The sequence below is a fragment of the Triticum dicoccoides genome, chromosome 1A (genome assembly GCF_002162155.2).
Source record: "Triticum dicoccoides isolate Atlit2015 ecotype Zavitan chromosome 1A, WEW_v2.0, whole genome shotgun sequence".
Taxonomy (NCBI): domain Eukaryota; kingdom Viridiplantae; phylum Streptophyta; class Magnoliopsida; order Poales; family Poaceae; genus Triticum; species Triticum dicoccoides.
Genome location: NC_041380.1, coordinates 46,465,799 through 46,485,573, shown reverse-complemented (window position 1 = coordinate 46,485,573; position 19,775 = coordinate 46,465,799).

Here is a 19,775-nt window from a genome sequence, read left to right as displayed (position 1 = left end):
AGTCAAACCCATATAGCCAATTCCCAAATAAAGCATTAACAGTATTCGGTGGAGTTATATTAAAAGCAATGTGGACCGTCTGCCAGAGAACCTTGGCCAGCGGGCAATCAAAAAAGAGATGTTTAATTGTCTCATCTCGATCACAGAAACTACACCTAGTAGGTCCTATCCAATTACGCTTTATTAAGTTGTCCTTTGTTAGAATAACTTGTTTATGAACAAACCACATAAACACTTTTATTTTCAAAGGTACTTTGACATCCCAGACACTCTTGGAAGTTGGAATGGAGCTTGTATTAATAACATCAGTATACATAGACCTGACTGTAAATACCCCAGACGTAGTCAACTTCCAGCGTAATTTATCCGGTTGGTCAGAAAGTTGAACCTCCATTAGTCTCCTAACTAACTGGAGCCAAACCTCCCAACGATTGCCCGCTAATGACCGTCTAAACTGAATATTAAGGGGGATAGATTGAAATACCGTTGCCACGAGTACCTCACGTCGTTGAGCAATACGATATAAAGACGGATAAATTAGTCTTGGATGGGCGACGAAAGGTAGACAATTAGTCTAACGTGACTGGTTACAATTTTAGGGGTAATTACCTCGGATGGCGATTGGGAAAGGTACACATTCTTTCTCTACTAGCCACCTATAATTTTGTAATCTCTGTAAAACAGTCCTTTCCTTACTCATTAAGGAAAACTATTTATATGGCCTGTGGAAGGATGCAATCGTAAGATCAGTATCAAGGGTAATGTGCAGAGACATGTTCAAAATTCATGAGCATGGCCCTCGAAGTAGAAGCAAGAAAGAGTTCATCTATACAGAGGTTAACCGTAGGCAGACTTACAAATATGCTTCCAAGTTACGGAAACATGAGGAATCACATGACGAGAAAATGATTTTCTATAAAATTTCCATAGTTATTTTTTCATAATTGTAATAAGAATTGCCTAGCAGTCTCAATCTTGTAAGTTGATGTTTCTAATCTTATTATGCAGCCAAGTTGGATACACTGATGTTACTGCTACGAACCCAGCTGCATGAAGATTTTACTAATGTGGAGTGCCTCAAGGCCCATAACCTCTGTATGGTGTCTATGGCACTAAAGAACCAAAGAAAAACTTTAAGCGTCATCAGCGAATGCATGAAGGTTCATTTGTCACTGAGAAGATTAAATGCCACTTTGCGGACTGCAAGTGCTCATTTTGAAAGGTGTTATTGACTTTGAATTTCAGGAATCCAATTTGGATAAGCATATCAATTTAAGGCAGTTCATGGGCAGAGTAGGCCCGCCCTTCGTCTGTGGATTCTCTGGGTTTGCGATTTTGTAGAGGCTGGTGAGCATCCAAGCAGGCACATGAGGAAGCCCATTTCCATCGATACTTTGATGCGGAAGAGTATCTGTCAGGTTGATTTGTCCTTAACTGGAAGGAATGGAACAATGCTACGCTTTGGTTGATTGAGCCTGCTTCTGTAGTACGAGATATCTGTAGTGTTATTATGCATTTGTTGTGCAGCTAAAGGAAATAGATACACAAGAACAGTATGTAGTGTTTGTCATCTAAGATAGCAATTGGTAAGCAAGTCCTTTTATTCTGTTATCAAATGAACCCTCCAGCTATATGAGATGCGAGTCAGTGAAGGTACTATTTCCATTCAAAGCATTACAAAGTAGCTGTATCTTCTTTTGATAATGTTTGTATCTTGAAAGCATTACAATGTGTCACGACTCACAAGTCTTAAGTTAAGAAAACTTAGGAGCCTCTTTGATTTAAAGGATTTTGCGTATGAATTCTTTCCATGCGGGTTGTTTGATTGTTGGATTTTATCTTATGGATTTTTGCACTGCACATTCAAAGAAATTTTCTATGGAATATTAGGGGTAATGACTTCTGATGGTGATTTGGGAAAGGTATACAATCTTGAGATTTTGTAAAATCTCTAATGCGTTCACTTTTCTTCATATGAATGCATTTTTGGTAATGTCATGCTCGCTGATGTTTGAGGTTGCTGATGCTATGTTTAGAAATCTGTTTTGTATGTCATGGCAAAGGAGACCTGGAAGAATGGATGTTTGAGCCTTTGAGGTTGCTGATGCTATGTTGAGTTAGCAGATTCAGGAGCTCGTGCCAGAGTCTCATGTACTTTATGCTGTCAGTTCCACTGTTTTAGCTTGTTGCATACATGTGATAAAAGTATTTGCACAATGGCGTCGTAGCCAGGTAAGATCTACGTAGCCTTTGCTGGTTGCTGGTCTATACATCTTCCTTTCATGTAACCCAGATTGCATTTTTTAGATAATAAGATAGGTTACAATTAGAATGTCGAACCGTTGGCTGGACATCTTGCGTCAGTCCTGATACCACTTAGAACAAGCGTGTATCTCTGGAGATTTTCTGAAATTTAAATGTGTACCTAACCAACTGAATATTATAAATGCATTTGTTACTTTTACTTGACACCATTGACACTCTGAAGTTTGCAGGGTTCAATCGACACTGCTATGATAGAATCTCGTATCAAGGTGGCAAATCCTGATGATCCTGAGCCAAACATTAATCTATATGTTGAAGATCAAACCAACCCAGCAATGCAGCTTGTATCTGAGATGATGATACTTTGTGGGGAGGCGGTGGCTGCTTTTGGTTCTGACAACGATATTCCTTTGCCATACAGAGGGCATCCCCAGTCTAATACAGCTGTCTCAGCATTTGCCTATCTACCGAAGGGCCTGCCAGGAGCGTTGCCAGTATCAGTGTGCCCTCGGGATTCCCGGCTATGTACAGTTCACCTCCCCCTATTCGAAGATACGTCGGCCTGGTTGCTCATTATCAGGTATTTTATGCACCTATTAATCACATGAACGGGGACAGGGTACAGTTTTGGAGGAACATTCCTAGTTAAATAACTGTCCTTTCGAATTGCCGTTTTTTTTCCTTGTGTTATAAATGGAGTGTAGTTTTATCCACACCATTGTAGCTTATCTGAATGACATAAATGTGATCTACTTAATTTTGTACATTGAAAAATTGCAGGTAAATGCTTTTCTTAGAGGTGAACCTCCACCATATTCGGCTGGTGATCTGGAAGGGTGACATTTATTGCAAGCATGCATGTTAAAGTAGCTAGGAAGCTCCATAGCAACAGCTTACGTTATTGGTTGCTGGAATACTTAAGGAGGCAGCCAAAGGGGAGGAAGCATAGAGCACTGATACTTAAGTTCATTAAAGATCGCATGGCAACATTGCTTTTGGTGGATGTAAGTCAACATGCCTTCATCCAGTAATTTATCTATTTATTGGTGCAGTATCTGCATAGCAGTACTCCCTCTGATACATATTACTTGTCGTAGCTTTAGTACAACTTTGTAGTAAAGCTGCGACAAGTAATATGGATCGGAGGGAGTACTATCTTTACTTTTGCTGGGATCATGAGTAAGAACTTTAGTTGTCCTGCCCCTTATTTAAAAACTGGACCAGTCTGCCAGTTCGACTGAGGAAGACCGCCTTGTTAAGTTTGAAGATCGTGTATGCAAGTTCACTGGTCAGAACTAGTTCCCCTGGGCATCAACCAATTTCCCTTCATTGATTCACCGTAGATTCTGAGAACCACCAGGTTCCTGGCTAATTTCAGGCAGATCAATAATTTTGGCCCGGTTCCATCTTTCTTCCCTTTATTCTTTCTGGTTCTAACTTTTTGACTACAGCCAACCAAATCCTTCATGCCGTGGAATGGGTAGACCCGTAAATGGGATGGTATATGCTAATCAGTTTGCTTAGCTGCTCATTTGAAAGCACAACTGAACTTGCTATTTTTTAGGAAGAGAATAACACTTGGTATGCAACCAAACATCTCCAAAGTTCCAAACTGACAAAATCATGTAAACAAGGGAAAGCCAACCTCCTGCTATTGTCAACTGGGGCTTGCCAATTTGAAGTTTTTCAAGATTGCATATTGAGTTACTGATTTTATGACTTATAGATTACCGCTCTCCCTGTCTTGATATTTTGAGCTCCTTATTCTAATCCCTTTTTTCTGGTCACATCGACAGGTCGGGATTCAGGTCACAACCATGGTTGCAGCCGGGAAAGTGGGAGATGAAGGGAGTGTCGTTGTGGAAATGGTTCATCCCCATGACGACATCTTATCAGTTACGGAGATTGCACAATACACGGAGGAGTAAATGCTCACAGAATGTTGGCTAAGTGGTGTAGAAGCCACCTCCGTACCCCCCGCGTCGCCTCCCCGAGCGAGGCGACCGGGGGCTGCCCTTCCCTGCCCCTCCCAGCGGCCCCCCTCCTCCTTTCCCCTCCGTCGCCGCCGGCGTAGGCCACCGGGCCTGGCTCGCGTGATGCCGCCGGCGGTGGCCCCGTTCTTTTCCTCCCCGCACGGCGCTGTAGCTCGGGCGATGGCGCTGGCGGCGGTGCACCCAGGCCGGCGTCGGATCTGGTGGCGGCTCGTCTTCGCAGGCGGCGCAGCTCCGAGTGGCAAGGTGGCGGTGGCATGGCTGCTTGGCTGCGGGGCGGCGTGATGGCTGGCGGCGGCGCCCTTCCGGCCCAGATCTGGGCCCTTTTGGGCCCCATCTGGGTCTGGGTGGGCCTGGCATGTGCTTTCCGGCATCATCTCCGGCGGACGGAGGCGTGGCTTGGGCTGGGGATGGCGGAGACGGTGGCGCATGTACTACAGCGCAGCGACAGGAGCTTCACGAGCCCGCTTCGGGCTCGGCCGGGCAGGGGTGCCTGGTTTGCTCCTGAGCTACATCCGGTCGATCACCGCCGAGGGTGGTGGAGGTTGTCCCCTCCCATGTGGCCGCTGACCCTGCTGCTCCTCGTTTCCGTCTAGCTCCTCTCGATCCCGCCGGTCTCGCTTCGCTTGTCACGGTGAGACGGCGATGGTGACTGCGTGTCCGTGGTGGCGCATATTGGTGGACGGCATGTATGGTGGAGCGCGATGGATCGTCTGGGGTCGTGGTTGATTGGAGGTTGGGAGAAATCCTTGTCGGCTTGTTCGACACCGACGCGGTGACGCCCGTGGGCGCCATCGTGCCTTCCTGAAGGGCGTCGGATATCCCCCATCCCTCCCACGGCCCTTCGCGTACCGGGGGAAACCCTAGGCCATGTCCGGTAGCAGCGTCGTTGTCGTCGCATTCCTTCTTGAAGGTGTTACTTGGTATGCGGCGTTTCGTGGTGCTAGGAGTGTGGTGGAATTCTCCGGCGGGCGCAGCGGTTGCGAGTCAGCTTCGTTTTCGTTGATCCGCCGTTGTCGGCATTTTTTTTTTCCTTTTGTGTTTTCTCTTTATTTTCTTTTAGGCGTGCGTGTGCTGCTTCCGCCCCAGCACCTATCGTTGGTTGTATCGACGTTGTGGCTTTGTAATACAAAGCGGAGGAAAACCCTTTTTCGGTAAATGCTCACAATGGGTTCTGCACACTCATTGCCTTGTTCCCTGGACATGGATATTTATTTTTGACGTGCATGTTGGAGGTGATTCATTCACTTAGGCGAGGACCTCCCTGATAGGAGCTAGGGTTCTTCCTGGTCTCGGACGTAGGTTGTAGGGGAACGAGGGAGGAGGGCGAGGGCTGGAGCGCGGCGGCCGGTGGCGTGGCGCCGTCCTTGCGCGGGTGCGGCGGCGGCGAAGGCAGGAGGCGGCTAGGGTTTAGGGTTTCCGACTCCTCTGGGAGCCGGGCAATAGAATAGTCTTATTGCTTAAATCTCAAAATAGTCTTACAACTTGTATATATAACCACCACATGAAATAAAAACTAAGATAACTTGCGGGCTAAGCTTGCCCGGTGGGCCTCCTACGGCCATAGGTCCGGCCGGTCATAACATCTCTTCCCGCCTGCGCAAACAGCTCGTCCTCGAGCTGAAAGTCTGGGTAGTGTTGGCGGAACTCCTCGCGCTGCTCCCAAGTAGCACCCAACTCTGAAAGTATAGCCCACTGAACCAACACGTACCAGGAGCCGTGACATAGCTGAGCCTTCAATGCCTTCTTTGGATCAGGAAGTAGACGCCCGTCGGTGATCGGCGACAGCGCGGGAGGAACCACGGGTGGCTCTCCACGGAAAGGCTTAAGCAGACCCACATGGAAGACATCATGGATACGCACACCTGCCGGAAGCTGAAGGCGGTAAGCCACCTTCCCAATGCGTTCCAGGATAGCAAAGTGACCGGCATAGCGAGGACCCAGCTTCCGCTTCGCGCGTGGGTCCAGTGACTGCGTAGAGCGATGAAGAAGACGCAGCCACACCCAATCACCCACCGCGAACTCCGCCTCGCGATGGTTGCCGTTGTAGTAGTGTTTGGCCAGCTATTGGGCCTGAAGGAGGCACTGTCGGACTTCTGCCAGCATCTCGTCACGGTTTCGCATAAGAGCACCGGCCGCCTCGGTCCTCGCCAGGGCAGGATCAACAGGAAGAATCAGCGGGGGCAGCCTGCCATAAACCACCTCAAAAGGCGTGGCACGGAGGGAGGAGTGATAAGAGGTGTTGTAGCAGTACTCCGCCCACGAGAGCCAGTCCACCCATGCGCGAGGGCGATCACCTGTGACACAACGCAAATACATGGCAATCACCTTGTTAACGACCTCGGACTGGCCATCCGTCTGAGGGTGGAAGGCCGTGCTCAGGCGGAGCTTAACGCCCGCCAGCCTGAAGAGGTCGCGCCAGACATGTCCCGTGAACACGGGGTCCCGATCACTCACGATCGAAGAGGGAAACCCGTGGAGACGGACAATACCGTCGAAGAAGGCCCGAGCGACGAACGCCGCCGTGTAGGGATGCCCGAGCGCGATGAAGTGAGCATACTTGGAGAAGCGATCGACCACCGTGAGAATGACGGACTTGCTGCCCACCTTGGGAAGGACCTCGATGAAGTCCATGGAAATGTCCGCCCAGACCTGGGATGGCACCTCCAAAGGCTGGAGCAAGCCAGCCGACTGTAGGGTCTCCGTCTTGTTGCGTTGGCATGTCACACAAGACCGCACCTAGTCACGGACCAGGGCACGATCACCTGGAATGTAGAAGTCGGCTCGGAGACGATGGAGCGTCTTCTGCACACCCTCATGGCCCGCCGAGTGGGCGAGCCGCAGCACCTGATGACGGAGATCTTCGTGCACAGGAACGAAGACCCGGCGCCCATGGAGGAGCAGGCCATCGGTGAGGCGCCACGGCTCATTCAACTCCCCCACAGCCAGCTGCTGCCGAAGGAGGAGCGCGTCGGCCGCAGCCGCCGTCGCCCGCCGGATGTCGGTGAAGAGGGAGAAGGAGGGCCCCGAGTGGATGCAGAAGGCCGCTCCCTCAGAAGCACCATCGACGGTGTCGGCGTCACGCCGAGACAGGGCGTCGACGACGGTGTTAAGGCGGCCCGGATGATACTCGACGGTGAAGTCAAAATCAAAGAGTTTACTGATCCACTGGTGCTGCGACACGGTCGAGAGCCTGTGATCCAGCATGAACTTGAGGCTGTAGTGGTCCGTGCGGATCCGGAAAGATCGACCCCAAAGATAGGACCGCCAGTGGCGCACCGCCTATACCAAGCCAATGAGCTCACGCTCATAGGCCGCCAGCTTAAGATGGCATGCGGCAAAGGGCCTGTTGAAGAAGGCGAGGGGTCCATCGCCCTGGCGAAGGACCACACCGAACCCCGCACCAAACCCCGCACCGGAGGCGTCGCAGTCGACGGTGAACGGGAGGTCGAAATCAGGCATCTACAGGACAGGACCCGTCATTTGGGCCCCCTTGAGGGCCTCGAATGCCGTGGTGGCCTCCTCATTGCAAGAAAAGGCATCGCGACAGAGCAGGCACGTGAGCGGGGCCGCGATGAGGCCGAACTCCCGGATAAATTTCCGGTAGTACCCCGCAAGGCCCAGAAATTTGCGAAGAGCCCACGGAGACTGCGGGATCGGCCAGGCGGCGACGGCCGCCACCTTGTGGGCGTCCATGGCCACCCCCTCGGCCGAGATGATGTGGCCGAGGTAAGCGACAGAAGGCGTCCTGAACGAGCACTTCGAGCGCTTAAGATGAAGATGGTGCACCCAAAGCTCGTTGAAGACGATGGCGACGTGCTGGAGGTGCTCTGCCCATGAGGCGTTGTAGATCAGAATGTCATCAAAGAAAACGAGTACAAACCGACGTAAGTAGGGCCGGAGGACGTCGTTCATCAGGGCCTGAAAGGTCGCCGGGGCGTTGGAGAGGCCAAAGGGCATCACCAAGAACTCGAAGTGGTCGTGATGAGTCCGAAACGCCGTCTTGACGATGTCGTCCGGGTGCATGCGCACCTGGTGGTACCTAGACCGGAGATCGAGCTTGGTGAAGAAGCGCGCCCCATGTAGTTCATCCAGGAGCTCATCGACCACCGGGATAGGAAACTTGTCCTTAAGTGTGAGAGCATTAAGGGCACGGTTGTCGATGCAGAAACGCCACGTGCCGTCCGACTTGCGAAAGAGGAGGACCGGCGCGGTGAACAGTTGTAAGGGCATATTTATCCCTAAGGTGTTTTGGTGATTGATGACAATGCTTTTGCAGACTAATCGTGTGCCTTGAGTTTCCCAGACGTTTCATCGCTAGGCACAAGACGGTTTGGTGCCCCTCGAAGACTATTTAAGACGGCGTTTTTCTACGTTTCTTTTTGGTGGATTTGAGTTGTAGGAAAGCCGTACTATTAAGAGGGGGTCCGCGTCGGAAAGGTTAGGGTGGAATCATCACGTACACGTTTTCTTCCTTGTCTCCTCCTTTCCCTTTCGCACTGGAGCATCCTCCGTTTTTCCTCTTTGTCTTGTCCTGGTTGCTGATGATGGGCTTGCGGTAGTACTGCTCCCTGGAGCAGTAGTACCACAGGCACCTGCGGTAGTACCGTACTTCGGTGCGGTAGTACCGCAGGAGCCCATGGTAGTACCGCTCCCCTGAAGCCGTAGTACCGTGGCCCCCAGGCCAAGTGCCGCTTCTTCGCGGTAGTAGGGGCGGATGTAATTTTTTACATCCGCGCCTCCGCGGTAGTACCACACCCAGTGCGCGGTAGTACCGCGCGCGGCCTGGCTCAGCTGCCAGGCGGTAGTACCGCTCCTCAGCGGTAGTACTGTGTCGGATTTTTGCTTCATCTGTTTTCCAGCGGAAGTAGGCACAGATGTATTTTTTTTCATCCGCGCTCTTCCCAAGCTAGGAGTTTCCTGCCTTGCGGTAGTACCACAAGGGGGAGCGGTAGTACCGCGCCTGCGGCAGTACCGCCCTCAGCCCTTGTGCTACAGGTCTGGCCTAGCTCCTCCTGCTGCTGCGGTAGTATCGCAGTCCTTCACGATAGTGCCACATGGCCTTGCGGTAGTACCGCTGGTCAGGGGCGGTAGTACCGCATGGTCTTACGGTAGTACCGCTGGTCAGGGGCAGTAGTACCGCATGTCGCGGGCTGGTTAGGTGGATAACGGTTGGATTTTGTCCACAGCTATATAAGGGGTGTCTTCTTCCTCTAGTTGACTACCTCTTCCAACCCTAAGCTCCATTGTTGCTCCAAGCTCCATTTTCGCCCGATCTCACTCCCTAGCCAATCAAACTTGTTGATTTGCTCGGGAGTGGTCGAGAAGGCCCCGATCCACACTTCCACCAAGAGAAATTTGATTCCCCCCACTAATCCCTTGCGGATCTTGTTACTCTTGGGTGTTTGAGCACCCTAGACGGTTGAGGTCACCGCGGAGCCATAGTCCATTGTGGTGAAGCTTCATGGTGTCGTTGGGAGCCTCCAATTAAGTTGTGGAGATTGCCCCAACCTTGTTTGTAAAGGTTCGGTCGCCGCCTCCAAGGGCACCAATAGTGGAATCACGGCATCTCGCATTGTGTGAGGGCGTGAGGAGAATACGATGGCCCTAGTGGCTTCTTGGGGAGCATTGTGCCTCCACACCGCTCCAACGGAGATGTACTTCCCTTCAAAGGGAAGGAACTTCAGTAACACATCCTTGTCTCTACCGGCTCCACTCTTGGTTATCTCGTGCCTTTACTTGTGCAAGCTTATTTGTGATATATCTCTTGCTTGCTTGTGTACTTATCATTGTTGCATCATATAGGTTGCTCACTTAGTTGCACATCTAGACAACCTACTTTGATGCAAAGTTTAAATTGTTAAAGAAAAGCTAAAAATTGTTAGTTTCCTATTCACCCTCCCCCCTCTAGTCAACTATATCGATCCTTTCAATTGGTATCAGAGCCTCGTCTCTTTATTAAGGACTTTACCGTCCGAAGAGTATGGTTGACGTTGTAGAAGGTGAGGAGGAGCACTCCGGTGCAAATCTGGTATCTTCTACGGGAGATGGGGGAACCGCGGTCTGTCGTGAGGAGTTCAATGTGGCGTTGGACACATTGAAAACCTCCATGACAATCGAGGTCAAAAGCATGTTTAATGAATTCTTAGAAGGACATAAACTTTCCAGCGCACCGTTGAAAGTCGGTGATCCCGCCAACAAGGTGACGGATGCTACCTCCGACAAGGGGGAAGCTACTAGCGAAAGCCCTTCCTTCTAGTGGTAAAAGTGGCACCGGCATCTTTGCCCATGTGGAACCTCCACTTGTCTATGGTGGACCTCTCCCTTCCACTCATTTGAATCATGCCGGCCCGGCCCCTAAGATTGAGAAGAATGTAGAATTTGATTCTTGGGTCTATCGTTTTAAGCATCATTTAAATCATGTGAACACTAACCTTTGGAGAATCATTGAAGAAGGTTTCTATCCGCATGACCGAAGCAACTTCACTCCTAGAGAAGCCGTGGATAATCAATTCAATGAGAATGCTCTCTTCATCATTCAAGAAGCTATCCCACCCGAATACCTTCCTCATCTCCGGCCCTACTCCTTGGCCAAAGATGCTTGGCGCCAAGTGGTTTCTCTCTACCGGGGAAGCGCAAGTATTCAACGCTCCAACTATGAAGTGGTGCAAGATGAAGCCGATGAGTTTGCAATGAAAGAAGATGAAGAACCTCGTGAGCTCTATCGGAGGGTAACCAAACTCGCGGTCTCGCTCCGAGATCATGGAAGCAAGGACACGAATGACAATTGGATCAAGCGCAAATTCCTCAAGGCAATGATGCCCTACCACAAAGCCATGTCCTCCGTCATTCGTCAAAGGCCGGACTTCCACACCTTGTCCTCAAGTGATGTGTTGGATGAGTTCGTTGCTATGAGCATCTTGGAAAAGACCGTCGACAATGCGGTACTTCGCTCTCAAAGAGTAAAGAAACACAACCTTGCTCTAAAGGCCAAGGTTAGTATGGAGGAAGAGGAAGAAGAGGAAGAAGAGGAGAGCAACCTCGAAGATACTAAGTATGCCTATCATGAACACATGGCCCTTGCTTCAAGGCAATTTTGGAGCAAGAAGAACTCAAGGCCCAACTTCAACAAGAACAATTCAAGTGGTGCAAAGGACAAGCAACGAGTGAGGACTTGTTTCAATTGTGGCAATTTAAGCCACTTTCTTGCGGAGTGCCCTTATGAGAAGAGGGAAGACAATGATGGCAAGCTCATCCGAAAGGACAAGGCCAAGTCGTTCCCCAACAAGAGCAATTTTACCAAGAAGACTCCTCCCAAGGCATTGGTGGTACAAGAAGAGTACAATGAGGATGATGACGATGATGAAGATGGTGAGTCGGTTGCCATGGCCTCCGTTGCCATTGCGATGACTCCACGGGTGTCTCTCTTCGACTCACCCAATGAGAGCATCACCGCCAAGTGCCTCATGGCTAAAGCCACCAACAAGGTAACCCCCAACATCAAAACTACCATCATTAATCATCCTTCTTTGATGGATAGCATTGATGAACATGAGGGAACTAATGTGGAGGTGAATGAGTTTGAGGCCTTTATGGGTAAACTTAAGGGTAAATCCAAGAAGCACTTTGTTGCTCTCTTGGAACAACTTGGTGAAGCCAATGACATGATCGAGGCTCACGAAGATACCATCTCTAAGATGGAGGGGCATAGTAGTGACTATGTCAATGAGATTTCAGATCTTTCCAATGCTCTTGAGGAAGAGCATGGTCTTTGTTTGGCTCTTGAGGAGTCTCACAACGATGATCATGCTAAATTAAAGAAAGATCTTGATCATGCGCTTGTTGTTTCTCGTGTGCTAAACGCCGAGAAGGCAAAGCTTGGGGTTGATCTTGCTAGACTCAAAGAGGAGTTTGACATTCTCGGCAAGGCTCACAAAGTCTTGAAGGGTGTTCATGGTACCCTCAAGGAGTCTCATGATCAACTCCAAGTGAAGCTAACCAAGGAGAAAGCCACATTTCCTCGTATGGTGTTAATTGATAATGCAAATGCTACTAACCCTTGTTGTGAGCATGTGCATCTTATTGAGGAGAATGTTAAGTTGAAGGAGCAACTTGAGAAAGGCCTTGTGTCATGCATACAAGGTGATAAGAACCTAAACGACCTTTTGAGAAATCAAAAGGAAGTTGTGGCCAAGGAGGGGATTGGGTTCGCACCCAAGCCCAAGAACAAGAAGAAGGATAACAAGACCAAACGACCTCCTCCTCTCAAGCAAACTTTTGTGAAGGAGGGAGAGAGTGCTTCCAAGGAGAAGAAGAACAATGCGAAGGGTGGCGGTGTCAAAAAGGGCAATGCCACCCCTCCCAACGAAGCCGACGACTTTAATCCTTCTTATGTGTTATGTCGTGCTAGTGATGGGCATGTCTATGCCAAATTTGTTGGTTCTCCTCATGAGTACATTGAATGGTCTATTTGGGTTCCTAAGACCCTTGTTACTAACATCAAAGGACCCATTAAAAAATGGGTACCTAAAACCAAGCATTGATCTCTTATAGGTGTTTGCTTCCGGTGGGGGATCATGGTTGCTTGATAGTGGAGCTACAAATCATATGACCGGAAGCAAGGACTTGGTGGTGGACATGCACAAGATTCCATCTATGCCCACCAATGTCGGGTGGGGTGATGCCTCTTCTTCTAAGGTATTGGGACTTGGCAAGGTTGTCATCTCTCATGATCTCACGATCGAGAAGGTCATGCTTGTTGAGTCCCTTGCATACAATTTACTTTCCGTTCATCAACTTGCAATCATGGGCTTTTCCACTTTCTTTGATATTGATACCGTGGCCCTCTTGTGGAGCAAGACTCTTAAAGTAGCCTTTGTTGGGCATGTCGAGAACGGTCTATATGTGATTAACTTTTCGGAGCAACCCACTAAGACCGTGACATGCCTAATGGCTAAAGTTGATGTGGGATGGCTTTGGCATCGCCGTTTAGCCCATGTCAATATGAGATATTTGCAAAGTCTTCTCAAGGGGGACCATGTCCGTGGACTAACAAATGTTAGTTTTGCTAAAGATCGTGCTTGCAGTGCTTGTATCGAAGGAAAGCTTCATGAGAAGGCTCACCCTCCCACGACTATCATTTACTCAAAGAGGCCTTTGGAGCTCCTTCACTTGGATCTCTTTGGGCCTCCATCCTTTGATAGTCTTGGGGGTAGGAAGTATTGCTTGGTGATTGTGGATGACTACTCAAGATATACTTGGGTGTATTTCTTCAAGAGGAAGAGCGAGACCCAACAAACCGTCATTGACTTTGCAAATGAAGCACAACGTCAACACAATGCAAAGATCTTGACAATAAGAAGTGACAACGGCACCGAGTTCAAGAACTACACCTTGGATGAGTTTCTTAGTGATGAGGGGATCAAGCATCAATATTTTGCACCCTACACCCCTCAACAAAACGGTGTTGCAGAGAGGAAGAACCAGACGTTGATGGATGCGGCAAGGACCATGATGGCGGAGTTCAAGTCTCCATACAACTTTTGGGCCGAAGCCATCAACACCGCGTGTCATGCATCCAATCGGCTCTACCTCCGCAAGGGCTTGAACAAGACTCCATATGAGATATTCACCGGTAACAAGCCCAACCTCAAGTACTTTCGGGTGTTCGGGTGTAAGTGTTTCATTCTCAAGAAAGGTGTTCGGTTGTCTAAATTTGAGGCTAGAGCTTATGAGGGCATATTTGTTGGTTATGCTACAAACTCTCATGCTTACCGTGTCCTCAATAAATCCATGGGACTTATTGAGGAGACGTGTAACGTGGAGTTTGATGAGAATAACGGCTCCCAAGTGGAGCAAAGTGGCACTTGTGATGTAGGTGATGAAATTTCTCCTCAAGCCATAAGAAGAATGGGTGTTGGTTTTATCCTACCCATTGAGGAACCCCTTGTGGCCGAAGGAGAAGGACAATGCTCCACTCAAGTGGAGCCATCACCAACCCAAGGCCCACATGCTTCCGAAGAACAAAGTGAAGGCCCTCACCATCATGAACAAGACCAAGGGCAAGATCATGCTCAAGACGGTGTTGACACACCAAGTGATGCCCAAGGTCAAGTTCTCTCCTCCGAGCAAGTTCAAGATCAAGAACAAGCTCAAGATGTCGCTCAAGATGATCAAGTGACCGCTCCTCAACTCACCACCGAGGAGGAATTGGAGCGTCGTGCCGCCAAGATTGCTTCCAAGCTCTCCACCAAGGGTCATCTCATGAAGAATGTACTTGGAAGCATTCAAAAGGGGGTAAGCACTCGTAGACAATTGGCAAACTATTGTGAACATCACGCGTTTGTCTCTTGTGTTGAACCCCAAAAGGTATATGAAGCACTCGAAGATCCGGATTGCTTAATGCCATGCATGAAGAACTCAACAACTTCGAGTACAACAGGGTGTGGAGATTGGTGCCAAGGCTAACAGGGAACCACAATGTCATTGGAACCAAGTGGATATTTAAGAACAAGCAAGATTCTCATGGGACCATCATTCGCAACAAGGCAAGATTAGTGGCACAAGGCTACTCCCAAGTCGAGGGTATCGACTACGATGAAACCTTTGCTCGCGCTGCTCGCCTTGAATCCATTCGTTTGTTGATTGCTTATGCTTCTCATCACAACTTTAAGTTGCAACAAATGGATGTGAAGAGTGCTTTTCTTAATGGTCCTATTAATGAGTTGGTCTATGTCAAGCAACCCCCCGGGTTCGAGGATCCCTACTTTCCCGATCATGTGTATCAACTCGATAAGGCACTCTATGGGTTTAAACAAGCCCCACGTGCGTGGTATGGCCACCTTACCGAGTTGTTTCAAGATCGTGGGTTTGAAGTTGGGCTAATTGACCCCACTCTTTTTACTAAGAAGGTCAAAGGGGAGTTGTTTGTATGCCAACTATATGTTGATGACATTATCTTTGGTTCCCCTGACAAAGCTTTCAATGAGGAATTCGGCGCTCTCATGACCTCAAAGTTCAAGATGTCTTACATGGGAGAGTTGAAGTTCTTTCTTGGGTTAGAAGTGAAGCAAAGAAGAGAAGGAACCTTCATCAACTAAGCCAAATGCACTCAAGACATGCTCAAGAGATTCAAGCTAAGGGATGTCAAGCCGGCTTCCACTCCAATGCCCACCAAGTGCCAACTTGACATCGATCCCAATGGTAAAGCGGTGGATCAAAAGGTATATAGCTCCATGATTGGATCCTTGCTTTACCTTTGTGCATCTAGACCGGATATCATGTTGAGTGTGGGAATTTGTGCATGGTTTCAAGCCACACCTAAGGAAAGTCACTTTGTGGCGGTCAAGCAAATCTTTCGATATTTGGCTCATACCCCAAACTTTGGCTTATGGTACCCAAGAGGAGAAAACTTCAAGCTTGTAGGGTATTCGGACTCCGATTGGGCGGGAGACAAAGTGGATAGGAAGTCCACTTCCGGAGGGTGCCAATTCCTTGGTTGCTCTTTGGTAAGTTGGTCTTCCAAAAAGCAAAGTTGTGTGTCTCTCTCGTCCACCGAAGTGGAGTATGTAGCGTCCGGTAGTTGTTGTGAACAACTCTTATGGATGAGGCAAACTTTAAAGGATTACGGTGTCATTTGTGACAAAGTGCCTCTTTGGTGTGACAATGAAAGTGCCATCAAGATTTCTGTCAACCCGGTGCAACACTTCAAGACGAAGCATATTGAGATTTGGTATCACTTCATCCGGGATCACATTAGGCGAGGGGAGATCGAGCTCAACTATGTCAACACTCATGATAACCTTGCAGATATTTTCACAAAGCCGTTGGATGAAGCAAGATTTCGCGAGTTAAGGCATGAGCTAAATATCATTGATTCAAGCAATGTTTCTTGAACCCTTGCACACCCCACCATACTCAACTTATTGTCTTGTTTAGATGTAGGCATGGACATAGGGGGAGTGTTGTTCTCTCAATGAACTCTCCCTCCCCCCCATTATGCATAAATTGATCAACCCTTCCACATTCGCCATTTTTTATGGTACTTGTGCTTCAAAGACGAGTTTTGGTCATGGGCCCAAGGATAGTTCTTCGCGGTGCCATACCAATTGACTCAAACATAGGTGACTCCAGCCACCGCCCTCTCTTTGGAGAGGTTGTGTCTCGAGGTTGTTTCTTGTTGTCTCTTGCCTTTCTTTCTTTGTGTTGAGCCTGTTCTTGTGGTGTCTTTTTGGCTTGAAGTTTCGGTGCAAAGACCTGTTTTCTTGTTTGAAACATGCAACTTCTTGAGCCCGTGGTACTACCGTGGCCAGCCACGGTGCTACCGTGTATGGAGTGCACGGTACTACCGCACCTAGCGGGCAGTAATTTTTTACTGCCGCCTGGGAGAGCGGTAGTACCGCTCAGGTGCGGTACTTCCGCCGAGTGGTAATACCGCAATGAAGCGCGGTACTACCGCAATGACGAGTGTGTGGGAGGTTATGACTCGGGCAGGGGAGTTCCAACTCCCCATACCCATTCACTTGTCTCTCTCCCCACCATCTCTCTCTCTCTCTCTCTCTCTCTCTCTCTCTCTCTCTCTCTCTCTCTCGCTCTCTCTCTCAAGAACGGTGCCAGAGGTCCTCGTCGGATCTCCGTCTCCGGCCACTCTCCTCGGATTCCGACCGGTGGGATCGTTCCCCACCACTTCCTCTTGCCATGGACCAAGGTTTCTCCCCAAATCCCTCTCTTTCTTGGTTGTTCTTTCGCTTCTAGGTTTTTGGGGAGATGCATGTTGTTCTTGAGATTTTAGGCCAACTTTGCAAGAGTAGGATGTAGGAGAGTCATGTTGCGTAGAAATTATACTTGATATATTGTCCCGTGGTAGATTTGATCAGCCGTAGTACCGCCATGGTTTCGCGGTTTCTTCTTGAAAGAACATGCGGTGCCCCCATGTTTGGTTTTGGTAATTGATGACAATCTCTATGGACTAATGGTTGTTGAGTTATATTTGAAGGTTTTGTCCATAGGCTTTTCTTGGAGTACATGTGTTGGTTTCAAGGAGAGTTTGTGTTGACCAAGGTGCTATTAAGGAATTATCCAAAGATTGGTCATGTGAGAGTTGAGCTTATTGCAAGCATGTCTTGAAGAAGAAGATTGTGTGATCATTCATGTTTACCTTCAAGACATCATCCAAATGAAGAGAGTTGGAAAGATTCAAGGTTGATCAAGACTAAGTCAAGAGAGAATCAAGTTGATCAACTCACAAAGCGTAGAAGATGTACCGAGAGGGATCAAGTGATCCCATGGCATGGTAGGCATTATCCATTGTGCTTTGTGTACTAACCCATGGTATATGTGAGAGTTCTATGTGGGGTTAGGTACGTTTTCATGGGCTTGCGTCAAGAGGAAGATATCACTCAACCCATGGATCCTCATCAAATGGTGATCGTCATCAAGATTGCTATGTGCAAGTTCAAGTGGAGCATCACGACGAGATCAAGTGCTTGAAGCTTGCCATCCATTCTGGTGTCAATGGACTTGTGAAGATGTGCTGAAGAGTGGCTCACCCATAGTGGAGTATGGGGGAGCAATCATCTAGTCTCCATCGACCCAACGCAATCAAGAAAGGTGGTCCATCTTGAGGAGGAAAAGATCGTCATCATCTAGCTCAAGTGGATCATGTGCAAGGCAAAGGTTTGCCCTTGATAGGTTTTCTATTTTACCGGTATCATGGTGGTAGTTGGGAGACCGGGTTATAGGATCGATAGACGTACTATCAAGGGGGGCTCTCAAGTGAGTAGCTTGATCGTATCGTTCGTCGAGAGCTCAAACCATTGCATCCTTGCATCATGTTTCTTGGTTGTTGTTTGGTTCTCTTTGTGAGTCTTAGAGCTTATGGTCATTGTCGGTGTCAAAACTTGCGGATCTCGGGTAGGGGGTCCCGAACTGTGCGTCTAAGGCGGATGGTAACAGGAGGCAGGGGACACGATGTTTTACCTAGGTTCAGGCCCTCTTGATGGAGGTAAAACACTACGTCTTGCTTGATTATTCTTGATAATATGAGTAGTACAAGAGTTGATCTACCACGATATCAGAGAGGCTAAACCCTAGAAGCTAGCCTATGATATGATTGTATGTTGTCCGACGGACTAAAACCCTCCGGTTTATATAGACACTGGAGGAGGCTAGGGTTACACAAGGTCGGTTACAAAGGAGGAGATATGCATATCCGTATTGCCTAGCTTGCCTTCCACGCCAAGTAGAGTCCCATCCGGACACGGGACGAAGTCTTCAATCTGGTATCTTCATAGTCCAACAGTCCGACCAAAGGATATAGTCCGGCTATCCGGAGACCCCCTAATCCAGGACTCCCTCAGTAGCCCCTGAACCAGGCTTCAATGACGATGAGTCCGGCGCGCAGTGTTGTCTTCGGCATTGCAAGGCGGGTTCCTCCTCCAAATACACCGTGGAAGAGTTTGAATACAAGGATCGTGTCCGACCCTGCAAAATAAGTTCCACATACCACCGTACGTAGAGAGAATAATATTTCCACAAATCTAATCTGCTGGCACGTTTTGGCAGCATGACATCACGCCACGGCCCGGTAATTATTTGAACCGTTTTCCTTTAACCAGTCCCGCACATAAGGCGAGGCGGTTTCTTGACATGTCTTGTCAAAGCAGAGACCGTGTTCCCCTTATCATGGGATTCTCATCAATACAAACGTGGGTAACCCAACCGTGCCTGTTGGTATGACTCCTAGATCTTAGGTATGTCTCGAACGGCCACGAGGAGGACGCCTGATATTCATCCCCTTTATAAAGGGACAAGGCTTTTTCTTTTTTCCCTCCCGTGCTCAATCGAATCCCTCCCCCGCCTCGAGTTCTAACACCGAAAGCCCATGTCAGGTGCTTCGTACCTTCAATCATGTCCGGATCCAGCCTTCAAGGCCGGTGGATGCCTTCTCCGTCACGGAGGAGGACATCAAGAAGAAGCCTTGAGAGTTCTATGTGCTTTGTGTACTAACCCATGGTCTATGTGAGAGTTCTATGTGGGGTTAGGTACGTGTTCATGGGCTTGCGTCAAGAGGAATATATCACTCAACCCATAGAGAGGATGACATCAAGTGGTGATCGTCATCAAGATTGCTGTGTGCAAGTTCAAGTGGAGCATCACGAAGAGATCAAGTTCTTGAAGCTTGCCATCCATTGTGGTGTCAATGGACTTGTGAAGATGTGCCGAAGAGTGGCTCACCCATAGTGGAGTATGGGGGAGCAATCATCTAGTCTCCATCGACCCAACGCAATCAAGAAAGGTGGTCCATCTTGAGGAGGACAAGATCGTCATCATCTAGCTCAAGTGGATCATGTGCAAGGCAAAGGTTTGCCCTTGATAGGTTTTCTATTTTACCGGTCTCATGGTGGTAGTTGGGAGACCGGGTTATAGGATCGATAGTCGTACTATCAAGGGGGGCTCTCAAGTGAGTAGCTTGATCGTATCATTCGTCGAGAGCTCAAACCATTGCATCCTTGCATCATG